This window comes from Uranotaenia lowii, chromosome 3 (genome assembly GCF_029784155.1).
Source record: "Uranotaenia lowii strain MFRU-FL chromosome 3, ASM2978415v1, whole genome shotgun sequence".
Classification (NCBI taxonomy): Eukaryota; Metazoa; Arthropoda; class Insecta; order Diptera; family Culicidae; genus Uranotaenia; species Uranotaenia lowii.
In genome coordinates this window covers 214,496,344-214,507,615 of record NC_073693.1, presented here as the reverse complement: position 1 = coordinate 214,507,615, position 11,272 = coordinate 214,496,344, and the positions used below count along the sequence as shown (strand labels likewise).

At 36.0% G+C, this 11,272-nt stretch overlaps 1 long non-coding RNA gene across 1 annotated transcript; it reads right to left on the bottom strand.

Annotated features, from left to right (window-relative positions):
- Nucleotides 1-10,296: 10,296 nt before the first annotated feature.
- On the bottom strand, nt 10,297-10,768 carry LOC129758415 (uncharacterized). The gene is made up of 2 exons (XR_008739978.1): nt 10,651-10,768; nt 10,297-10,585 (listed from the first exon to the last, which is right to left on the bottom strand). It is a non-coding gene; the product is annotated as an uncharacterized LOC129758415 (long non-coding RNA).
- Between the last annotated feature and the right edge of the window lie 504 nt (nt 10,769-11,272).

The window sequence follows — 11,272 nt, the reverse complement described above, 5'->3', positions numbered from 1 at the left end:
CTTTTGCATAATTTGAACTTCACATCCATTTATTTTAAATCCTTTTATGTCAAATCAAATTTGAAGCATGTAGTCATTTCCATTGCGCTTCATAATAGTTCGTTAAAAGTGTTTGAGAGGTCATTGTTTCTGATACTGGATTCTCAAGGGAAATTTTAAAACTGATCTGTAAAATTTGAATGCTATTAGACACCAAAACTAAGTGTTATTTTTCAGATTTTCTATAGATATAACAATTTGACAACAAGCAAACGAAAGCACCCATCCATTTTCTTCAACCACCGTCAACGGCCCAGAGTGGTTTTCCGCAAGAAATTCAACCGGACACCAGTTTGCCTTATTTCAAACACGTGTAGCATACATTCCCGGTGTCAAATAAAGAGCCAAGCCAAACGTTCCTTCCGGCTGCCCGTAGTGATTGTCACCAAATAATGCACTCGACTCGGCACCAAACCCATCCAAACCAAACCGAATGACCGTGTTATGCGGGTGTAGGGAGACTATTCTACACAGCTTCAAGTGAACAGGACACTCCAAATCGAATAGAAACCAAAGATTTTCCTTAATTGGAGAGGGTCCTTGCACACGCTTACACATTCATACATACACATATGCAGTGATGCACCAACTACGGAAGGCTTCCGGCGCTGTTTCTGGTCGACGGCAAGGTACCTATTGCATGTTTGAAATGACATTCCTCCGTGCGATCCTGGGATGATTTTGCCGAGATTCATCCCGGGTCCCGCATTTCGTAGCTTCCATCTGCGATGGCAAATGTCACTCAATGACCAGGTAAGCGATAATAGTAGTGGTTATCCTAATGAAGGTTTCGCTTTTGCACCGAGGAAGCCATCTAGTCTGGTGGCATATGCCAAGCCATCGTCTATCCCTAAATGCCAGCAAACCAGATTATTTTGTCAGTACACAACTGGAAATGAGTATTGAAAAGTTACTGCTAATCTCATCTGGTAGCAATTAATGGGTGCAGATTTCAACGGAAAAGATTGACATTCTGGTGTTATTTGAATAATATCACTTTCAGAAGCAACTGCTGCTGTGAAGCGCAGTACGAAAGTTGAAATTTGTAATTTCTTTTGAGTTACGTAAATTTAAATATAATGCAATTCTATATCTAGAAGATCATTCGTTCGCTCATTTTATTTTTATTTACATGATTTTACGTCTCACGACATAACCTGGTGAACAATATTTATCAAATTCATTCGGTCTATGGCAACCATTCTCCAACTTCTCGGGCATCCCACATTCGCCAATTCACGCTTCCTATTGGATTCGTAGTGAACACCTGTTTTGCAGGACAAACGTCCGGCATTCTCATAACATGTCTGCCAAGCGTATCCGGCCAGTCTTCACCACCTTCTGGATACTGGGTTCCAGACTCCGTTCTCCAGCACGCCTCCAAAGATGATTCTTCACATTCATGGCTTGAACACTTTGAGTGTGCGCAGGTCCTTCACGAACAATATCCACGTCTCGTGCCCGTGGAGAACAACCGGTCTAAAGAGCATCGTATACAGGTTACACTTCGTGCGTGGGCTAAGTGTTCTCGACCGCAGTTGTTTGTGTAGTCCATAGTAAGCACGACTTCCGCTGATAATTCGCCGCCAGACCTCACATCTAGTGTCATTGTCTGCGGTCACCAGTGAGCCAAGATAAACGAAGTCTTCGACTATCTCTAGCTTGTTGCCGTCGATCGTGACCTTGTTATTACTGGACTAGTAGATTCGACCGGTCTCGGACTCGCAGGCCAGCATGTACTTCGTCTCTGTTTGTGGTTGATCTCCTCCACCGCCGCAGATGATCTGCTGACTATATTAATTTCGTTGGCAAAGCAGATAAGTTGACTGAATCTGTTGAAAATCGTGCCCCGCTTTTCGCCAACCAATCGTCGAATAACACTTTCTATTGCCACGTTGAACACGATGCATCGCTTTGTCGAAGCCCTCTGCGCAATTTGAATGAACTCAACAAGTCACTCGAAATTCGCACACAGAACTGCGTTTCATCCATCGTCGTCTTGATCAGTCTGGTCAGCTTCCCGGTAAAAACGTTCTCCATGGTTTTTCATAGCTCGTCACGGTCATTCATGTCGTATGCGGCTTTGAGGTCGAAGAATAGATGGTGCATAGGGACTTGGTATTCACGGCATTTTTTTTAATTTACCACAGGTGGTAAATCGCGGTATCGATGCCTGACTTCTCCTCTAACGACTCAAAGCCTGACCTCTTATCTCCAGGATTCGAGGTTCGCCACCTTTATGTCCGGCTTGTGCCGATCGAAAGCAGCTTATCCTAGACTCGCGCCTGTCACAGCATACGCACGGGACTTAACGCAACTACTTGATGATTGCCGACGAAGACGTCATCTTACTCCGACTCGAATGGCTCACCCGGCGTCGAGAGCCACTCTACCCGTGAGTATTCCCTGCGAAGAAGGTCAAGTCTCATCCCGCAGCTTCGGTCGTTGGGAATCGCACTACTTAGTTACTCCCGCAAGGTGGAGCATCCTACGCACGAACGTGGCGTAACCTTGACCCTCTTCGGGCGGATGGTGTCCGTCCTCAGAGGGATCGCCGCCGGCCGCCGCGCTCCACCCTACAAGCTTTGTTGGCTGTGATGAAAAGCTGCATCACCCTGGCTAGCTATTAGCGTGTTTCTTCGTGGATGTTGGACTTCCCCTTCACATAACCCACAAGGTCATCGATGCCAACCATGGTAGTCACGAGTTCCACCGGTGCCTCCGGACTTGGAGTTTCGGGGAAATTAACAGTTTCTCCAGCGCTACCTGTACGGTTTCGTACGGGTCCGCTGGCAGAATGCCTAACCGGTAAGCGCCTAAGGCTACTCCTACGGTACGGTTGGGGCTCTCGCCCTTCTACGTCATCTTTTGATCCCAAGAGTAGCGAGGTAAAAATAGTGCTTAGTGCTGTAAGGACTGGGATTCTTTGGGGTACACATTAGATACTGGCGAAATTAAACTATCCGCCAGCCTTTTAAGCTCATCGGCACGGTCGCATTGGGAAGATTTCTTAACCCAGTGAGCAGCACACATTGGAGGGTTTTCCGTAATGTGAAGATCTGTTCCGTCGTAGACTGTCCCTACATGAAGCCAGCTTGATGACTTCCCACGAATCTGCTTGTGTCGTTAGATGGCGGTGTTGGATTCGGTCCAACACTTTGTAGGCGATCATCAACCGGTGTAGGCAATCAGCCAACTTGTCCGGGCTGCGATGCCATCCTTCCCAGCCGATGCTATTCAGCTGCCGAATGACTTCACTCATCATTGGAGTGGCTCCTCTACGTCATTGGCTACACTGCCGGCAATGAACCTTCCCCCATAGTCTAGGTCTCCTGCATGTGCACCGTTCAGGTGTTCATCAAAGTGCTGCTTTCACCTTTTTAACACCTTACGATTGTCCGTCAGCCCAGCAAACATTTTTGTATAGGTATATTTTTATGCTGTTTTAATATACGTTCCACATACATTATAGAATGATGGTATGAAAGTTGTAAACACAGCATTTACCTACCAAAATGCAGGCAATATACATAAATAAATTTCATTTCTATCTAAAACGATGAAAACTACACCAACCGTACGTATCGGAAGTATGGGAGACAGCGCAAGATATTTCTCTCATAGTCTTCAAATCGTTGCCAGTGACAATATTTTCCATTGGTCAATATTACTTAATTTCCATCTGAATTTTAGCCATCTGGATGCACTGCTAATTGCAGAGAGAACATGACGATGGTTTTCTGACTTGAAGCTCGAGCGGTAGGAAAATTATTTCAAAATTTACAAACATGGCGGACTTTCTATCATATCCGATTCAAACTGACTTCAGACGACATTTTATACGATCTTTTAATTATGCAGTTGTAGTTACGATTCGCTACACCATTGTAAATGACTTACGTTATCATTTCTGACACGGAAACATGTTTGCTGGGAGGATGCCTTCGTCCTTATCCAGGCATATTTCGGCTTGCGGCACGATGCAAGATGCATTGAGTTTCTTTCGGACTCTTTGCTTCTTCCGCTGTCGGTGATTTTTCACGGTTCAAGGGTGCTTCTTGAACTAGTGCCGCCCACGCGGCGTTCTTATGATATAATCGATTTCTGGAATACTGTATATGATTTGTACATAAAAATGGTCCAACAGCGATGTCTCCTCATGAGCAAATTGTTTCCACAAACATTTTTATTGGTATATTCGATCAAATTACCATTTTTAGTAGGCGTACTTTGTTTGCATATCCTCTATATTGGACAACTAACAAACAATATTTTCTGCTGAAATATCAAAAATTTCTTACTTAATTCAGTTTCTCAATATACTTCAATCCTTTTCCACCCTCAAAAAAGTTACAAGAGGGAAAGTATGAAAACTTTTAGTTCACATCTGTTAAACGACAAATGATACCCAAACCATTGAGACTAACATTGATCTCAATACACCATATCTTAAAGAAAGGAAATGTATGGAGCATATTAGTGAATTCGATACAATTTTTCAACTTCGTACAAGATAGACTTCGATTTGATTGTATCAAATTGCAATAAATTGCTTCCAACCGACAATGCAATTTTCCCGTGAATGCCGATTGCTTCCAAAGTCGGTTAAAGCTCACCGACCAAACATACAACATTCGAAGAAAGGATTGCACACGTGATTTCCCCCGATGTCACGTACATAAAAACAAGAAATTTAGAGGTTTCGAAAACACAGCCCCGAGAACACGTTTCTGCTCGCGAATGAGCAAATTTGCAGGAAAATTATCATACACACATCCATGCTGATAGCAGCTTTCCCTCTGGCTTGTAAGCTACTAAATTGCTCTAGTTTGCGTATTTTATTGCTCCAGTGAAGGTACGTACATATGTACGTATGTGGAAAAGCTTCCTGCCTTTGCTACAGTTGTATTTTTTCCCCTAACAAAAACGGATTCCGATGCAAATTGGTACAAGGGAAAACGAAATTCTTCCGTGTAAAAACATTTACAAACGACCGAAACCGTACAGTTATCGTACGAGTCGTACTTGAAGGTTGAAAAATAATTTCATACCACACTCCTAAGGGAGCAGTAGCTCTAACTTATTCGGATGTTATTGTTTCTATCTGGATGAGAAAGAGTAAGAGCTTCAAATAGAGAATTACTTATTTGAAAATGTCCGTTTGCATGATTTATGCTTCGGGAAAGGTGAAATTAAAATGTGTCTTAAATGTGGGATATGATTTGGGGTATGATTTGAACTATCGATTTTCCCTGCATATTTTTTCAATTTGAAAATGACAAAAATGACAAAAATGACAAAAATGACAAAAATGACAAAAATGACAAAAATGACAAAAATGACAAAAATAACAAAAATGACAAAAATGACAAAAATGACAAAAATGACAAAAATGACAAAAATGACAAAAATGACAAAAATGACAAAAATGACAAAAATGACAAAAATGACAAAAATGACAAAAATGACAAAAATGACAAAAATGACAAAAATGACAAAAATGACAAAAATGACAAAAATGACAAAAATGACAAAAATGACAAAAATGACAAAAATGACAAAAATGACAAAAATGACAAAAATGACAAAAATGACAAAAATGACAAAAATGACAAAAATGACAAAAATGACAAAAATGACAAAAATGACAAAAATGACAAAAATGACAAAAATGACAAAAATGACAAAAATGACAAAAATGACAAAAATGACAAAAATGACAAAAATGACAAAAATGACAAAAATGACAAAAATGACAAAAATGACAAAAATGATAAAAATTACTAATATTACTACGATCTCAAAAGTTATATTTATTACAAAAATTACATAAAAGACAACATTTACAGAATTGACCAAAATTAAAAAATAAATAAAACTGACAAGAATGAAAAAAAGATAAAAAATTCTTCAATGTTATTAAATTGACAAAATTGAAAAAAAAATTAATAAAATAGATCACATTGATAACATTTACTAATCTGAAAAAAAACACCAAAATTAACAAAATTGACAAAATAGTTTAAAATTACAAAATAAATATAATTGACATGAATGAAAAAAGATAATTTTGTCCTTTTTAACATTTTTGACAAGAATGATAAATATGAATTTTGAATGGTAAAATGTTAAAAAATTGTAATACCCCATTCAATTGAACTCCTATAAAAATAAGAATAACATATAATTTCATTAATTTGTTCAATAATTGATTTGTTAAAACATGCCCAATTGTTTTTACAATTGTATTGCGCTTCATTTTACTATTTCAAAGATTTAATACACAATTACTTTGTAGCAAAATTATGTTCATCATACTCAAAAGTTCATATCAGGCCAAACTAGATTATTCGAGTATTTGTAGACTGAATTAGTCGTACATGAGAAATGTTTTTATCGTCTTTCTAACTTTGTTAAGTTTTTTTTCATTTACAATTATTAATTATAATTAACCATGATTCCATTTATTTTTAACTGAATCACATAAAAGAGAAATCAATCATTTCAATGTGTTGATCAATTTTATGAAAGTTGAAAGAAAATTATTTTAAAAAAACTGTGAAACTATACCAATTTTATTTTCATTTTTCTTCTGAACGATTGAAAATATAATTCTAATCCTTTCCATCATCCTCAAAGGCAGTATCGGAAACCATAATTCAAAAGTTAGATAGCAGCTAAGTTAAAGCAAACACACAATCACTGAAGTTGTAATTTTAATTTGAAATTGGGCTTAAAAAAAGCTGCAATAAAAATAATGTAAAACAATACACCAAAAAAAAAAATTAGCTTATTTTTAGGTGAGGGACATTTTTCTTAAACAGGAAATATTTTTCATAAAGAATCAATTCCATGCTAAAAATTCTGTGGATATTCTTTTTTTAATTAAATTTGGGATATTTTGCATGAATCAATACTTTGAAAATTGACTCAAATTCTACTTTATAATTGTGATTTTCAGCTTGTGTGAATTGTGTGCACAAACTTATTCTGATTGAAAACTTCGAAATCTAAAAATTGAGTTGACAAGCAAATTTTTAAGTTTATGTTCTCTTGAATTTCTCAACAATTTCATATTGATTGAAAAACTCATTCACAAGCTAAATCTTTTTTCTGAATTTTAAATCTAAAATCTAAACCTAAATTCAATATTGAACTTTTAATCTGTTTCCGAATTTCTATATGATTTACGCAATGTACAAAAAATACGATTTTCGAATCATAATTCCAGATCAGAATTTCTTGAGCCAAATTATAGAGCCCTCATTCATGAATCTATTATTTAAGTTCTGTAGTGCTGGTTTAATCTTAATTCATTATTTCAAATATTTTTTAAATCTGTTTTGTGAACTCGATTTAAAATGTGAATTTCGAATGATGAATCAGAATCTGGATTTCAATTTTGGATCGCCCCTTAAAAGCTTTCAATGTTCAAATTTTGTGTAAGAATAAAGTTTAAGAGCTTCGAATTTGAATTTACAAAAGAAATTCTTCTTTTTCCATACTCGGAACACTATCAAAATATTGGAAATGCATTTGATTTTCTAAAAACATGATTCAAAGTTGATATGAATTGCAAAACCGAATTCGAACAAGGATTTCAAAGCAGCTTTTCATTCCTAATTTCCTAATTATTCGAACTTAAAATCAAGATTCCTATACTTGATACAAAATAAGAAATACGAAAATATGTAGAAATACAATTTTGGTTATGGGAATATAGAACCAGAACCTCCAAAATGGGTAAAAATTAAAATTTAATATTTAGACCTGAATTTCTAATTCAAATTGCCCAATTTTAAATAGATTGGCCCGGATATTCAACATAAAATTTGGTAAAAAGTCCGGTCCGATCCGGTTGAATTTGTTCGACAATTTTGAAATCTAATACCCGGATTTCGCCAGGTTTTTGTATAAAATAGCCCGGATTTGTCCAGCGTGGATACGTGTTGAAAAAAATCTGATAACCTTATTCTATGAAAAAATGAAAAAATTTGGAAAAACTGTAGCAGAATTTTGAAGTGGGTTTTTGAGGTTTTTGTAATAGATTTTAGTTCAGACAGTTACCCTTGTATATCTTTCCTCGATTATCATATATTGATTATGAATTTAAAATTTTGAATGTAGAGTAGAGTACCTCTCTTGCTTAACCTGCTAAAGAAGACACACTTACTTACTCCTCACAAAATTTCTTCCGTTTTTTTCTACACCCTTAGAAAATTTCTTCATATTTTCTCTTTACATTTATAATTCCAAATCTTGTAATATTTTTTGCGTTTGTTTGCGAGAACTGACTCTGACTACATTATAAAATTTTTCGACAAAATTTGTTCACCAGTCGTTAGTGTATTAAAAACAATACGATTAATCAGAATATTCAAAATTTATATTCTCTAAGTGAAACAAATACAATTAGTTGTTTTAGTTTTATTACCAAATCCTTTTCCTATTTTGCTGGGAGACTCTGGAAAATCAGTTTAAAAATCTAAAAAATAAGAAACTTTTTAAACTGCGACCCAGAGATGGGTCTTGACTCAAACATTCAGTCAGCGAAACTTTTTTTTTTGTAGAGAAATGAATCCAACTGTGTTAGATGAAATTTCAGGGACTAGATAAGAGAAAATCGATGTTGAAAAACATGCGAAAAAAAAATTCACCTTTTCTCCCGATAGGACTTGAACCCACATCTTGCGCCTCTCCGGGGCCCATGTATTAACATTCTACTACAGGAGACCAACCTGGCGTATGAATATTACACTGGTTGAGTGTCGATGTCTATCGGAATGAAGGGAATAGTTCTCCCATGTGATCATAATCATTAAGAATAAGTAGAGGAGAGTGGGGAAACATGGGCCACTCGGAATATCTCAGATGTGTGTTGAGATCAGGGGTGTCAGGTGGATTTTTCAGGATTTGTCCTGATTTTCGAGAGGCCGTCCTGATTTTTCGAAAACGCTTAAATTGTCCTGATTTTTGAAAAATGGCCCTCAAAACGTTCTGATTTGTCCTGATTTTTTGAAAATATCTAAAAAACTAAACTTATTGTGAAATGATAAGAACATCAAAAAAAAAATCGATAATATAATAGTTTAACCTTTGGTTTAAATAACATTTAAATGGTGTTTTTCAATATTAACTGCAGGCCAGCCAAGGTTATTTTCGCATCAGTTGCATAATTCGAGGCGTCTTTAGCACTTTTATTTCGCCTTTAGTTATGCAATCTAAGCACACTACATGTCATTTTCACCAATTTAGTGATGTTTTGAAAAATCCTGATTTTTTTTCTTTGTGGTGCCCTGATTTTTGACAAAACGACCTGGCACCTCTGTTTGAGATAAAACCATCAATCCAACTGTCATCGTTGTTGATTCGCGTAAGCATATTTTTCTATATGTTGTTGACTAACGTACGCATCATATGCTTCTTTCATTAAGCAAGTTTTAAAAATTAAAAAAAAATTAATTATATAATTAAACAAGCACCCGCTAATTGCATCGATGGGAAACCTAAAGTTCATAACAAAAAATATGCTCATACGCTGATGGTCGTAGTTTTGTCATGTTCTTTCACGAGGAAAAGGAATTTTTGATGAAACATCAATAAGTCACACAAACGCAACCAATTTGCAAATCATAGCTTGTAGGAAATCCTGGGCCACACATCAAATTTTGTCCAAACCTCCGATATTTTTATGTTTTTATACACATTCAGAAATCAAAAAAAGTGTTTCCTACCTGTAGAGTTTTCTTATGCCAAATGATGAGTTATGAAAAATATTTTTACCATCCTTTATAAGGAATTTTGCCAAAACGTTCGCGAGCCAGGTTTTTGAATCGATTCGATCATACACAACTCTCTTTTTTTTATTTCAGTTTCTGAAATTGCTTCAAAATAACGAAATGAATTATGAAATTACAGTTTTGAGTCAACTCATAAACTTTGCATGTTATTCGGTCAATTTGGATATGGCGGCCCACGATTCCGCAGCATTTTTCAAAATCGTAACAATAATGCTTTTTTAAACAGTCAGAAGTTGGGGAAAATAACATACAAAAAAATTCAAAAATTGTCCAATGATACCTCAAAAATGTAGGAATTTAGACCATTTCTTATTTTCATTACATCTTTTATAAAATAGAAAAAATGGAACAAGGAAAAAAGTGGCCCATGATTCCCCACTCTCCCATACAGAATTTCTCACAAAAAAAAATCAAACATTGTTCACAATCGGTTGAAAGTTTTAAACACGCTTAGATATTTGGTTTTGATTGTTTTTATTGGAAAATTTGGTACAACTTTACTCAAAACCACTCGATCAGATCCATTCCAATGGCATTTACAACATCTTTAATTTAGGAACCTACTACCTAGTTGAATCGATTTGAAATTCGATCGGAAATGCTACTTGGTGCCGGTACTGGCAATTCATCAATTGCGGGAGGTGCGGGAGTTTCCATGGGTGGCACCTCAGGGTTCATGGGCATATCAGGGGTACCAGGCATCGATGGAGGGGAAACATTTGGTAGTTGTGGTTCACCAGAAGTTGCTGAAATGAAGAGAAGTTGTGTACAAAAATTTGTTATTTTTGATCTTCGATGTTTTAAATAATACCATAAGCAAAAAGCACGATAGAGAGGAATAGTTTGAAAAACATCTTGTTGAGATTCGAATTCCAGGGGAAATGCTACACAATTCTGTGACGAAACTATAAAACTGTGCTACCTTTTATACACCTTAGTTGAAAGTTTTTCAGCAGTCAACATTCTTAGGTGATAAATGACAAAATCAAATGACAAATTGTCATAACCCGATAAAAGTTGGCATATGGTAACATGCTATCAGAAATATGAACTTCCGTTTCTGCAATTGTCTCTGATTTAACACATTTTTAACCTTGGAAGCTCGAACTGATGCATTTCGAAACGCGTTTAATTTTCAATGTATGTGACTTTTCAAATTAACTTACAATTAACTAGCATTTAAACTGGTATTATCTAATATTGAAACAATGAGATCAAGTTTTTATTATCACGACACGAATAGCCCTATTGGTGTGAAGTGTCATCAATTAGTTGAAAGAAGTTTTGTTTCCCTTCAAGTTTTTTAAAAACATCTACGAATTGTTTTGAAGGAACTCGAACGTAGCACCAAAAACAACAGCTATTCCATGTTTTAAACCTTTCAGTTGCACTTGATAAAGGCATGATTCCACTTTCATTGAAATAACGGAAAT